The sequence below is a fragment of the Cyprinus carpio genome, unplaced genomic scaffold (assembly GCF_018340385.1).
Source record: "Cyprinus carpio isolate SPL01 unplaced genomic scaffold, ASM1834038v1 S000004593, whole genome shotgun sequence".
Lineage (NCBI taxonomy): Eukaryota > Metazoa > Chordata > Actinopteri > Cypriniformes > Cyprinidae > Cyprinus > Cyprinus carpio.
Window position 1 is genome coordinate 1 of NW_024877279.1, and position 1,664 is coordinate 1,664.

Genomic DNA, 1,664 nt, shown 5'->3' on the forward strand with positions numbered 1-1,664 from the left:
GCTAAATAAATACAAAGTGGTGACACTGGAAACACAGAGGCTGCAAACACAGACGCATGACCAGCTGCACGCCCTCCCAACTGCAGGCTGGCAGATGGCCAAATTCACTCTGCTCTGATACATTCGTGTAGCTCTGCTGCGAGCAGAGCCCCCAAAAATACAGGTCACTCGCAAAGCTCCTCCACGGAAATCTTTAGTAAAAGGCTTAAAGATTTATGCGACAAATGAAGAGAAACTCGAGCTGTATCCCCACCCCCTTGGGCTCAGGCGCTGCCAGTGGTAAGCCACTATTCTCACCTAGGGTCATCAATGGTGAAGACACCTGCCCACATGCATTTCTTGGCCACCCCTCACCCAAAGGGGAGGAGTAAAGGTCACAAAAATTCTGGCCAGTCACCTAATGACCACAAGCCAACCAATCAATCAGAATCAGAATGAGCTTTATTGCCAGGCATGTTTATATACATACAGAAATTTACTTTACAGCTAAAATCAAGGCAATGTAACCTTTTCTATGCCTCCATCTGAAAAGTTGGAGGAAAAAATAAATAAATAAAAGAGTCCAAATAATGACCCCTATAACATATAGTGTTCCAATGTTACGACTTCAGCTTAAGTGATAACTTAACTGGTATTTTTTATGGTACAAGTGCTGTGTCGGCTGCTTCTCATGCTTTGTTTAGTGATGCCAGTGCTGTGGCACTGGCTGGGGATTAAACCACGTACGCGCAGCTCCTCGTTAGTATAGTGGATGTGCATCTCCGCCTCGTCAGCGCGGAAGACCGCCTGATTCCCGGCACGGGTAGAGCTAGCTCTTTTTCGCTTGCTGATCTCGACCAATCCAAAAAGTTTTGGCGCAAATCTACGGCTCAGCAGAGTAAGTACGGCTACGATGTCAGCCTGAGCCAAAGCGAAATGCGCTGGCCGTGGAATCGAACCCTGGTCAACCGCTTGAAGGCAGCTAAGTGCTCACCACTATACCAACCAACGCAGGCAGAAGGTGCCAGAAATACAGGTCACTCACAAAAAGCCCTCTTCACGGAAAGACAGCTATGCTCTCACCACTATACCTCCGGGCGCAGGCAGAAGACACCAACTTTGCGCTGTCAGTAAGAAGGCTCAAGCTACATGAGTCAACGTGATAGGGCTAGAGGAGCTAATGAGATCTTTGTTTGGACCCTGGCCAGTAAAGAGAGCAGTCCAGGTTTTTGAACCCCACACGCATTAAAAAAGCTGCCAAGGTCTTCCATACTGGCTAAATAAATACAAAGTGGTGTGGACGCCGTGAAACACAGAGGCTGCAAACACAGATCATGACCAGCTGTGCACGCCTCCCACCGCAGGCTGGCAGTAGCTGGCCGTGTCTGCCTACAGCCTGCCATCTGCAGGTAGCCTGCTGTGAGCAGAGCCCCCCAAACACAGGTCACCCAAAGCTCCGCCCAGAAACTTAAAAGTAAAACAGGATTTCCGGCCACAAATGAAGAGAAACTCGGGAGCTGTATCCCCACCCCTCTGGCTCAGGGCGGGGCCAAGCCAGTGTAAACCACTATTCCCTTGTACCTGTGGTTTACTAACAGGAAAGACATTCCTGCTCCATGCATTTTCACACCACCCCCTCACCTCCAGCAGGAGGCACACAAAAAATTCCTCCGCCGGTCACCCAC

The 1,664-nt window shown here is 49.6% G+C and overlaps 1 non-coding gene across 1 annotated transcript; it reads right to left on the bottom strand.

The window, feature by feature from the left end:
* Positions 1-129: 129 nt before the first annotated feature.
* On the bottom strand, positions 130-243 carry LOC122143432. The gene has a single exon (XR_006159173.1). It is a non-coding gene; the product is annotated as a U5 spliceosomal RNA (small nuclear RNA).
* Between the last annotated feature and the right edge of the window lie 1,421 nt (positions 244-1,664).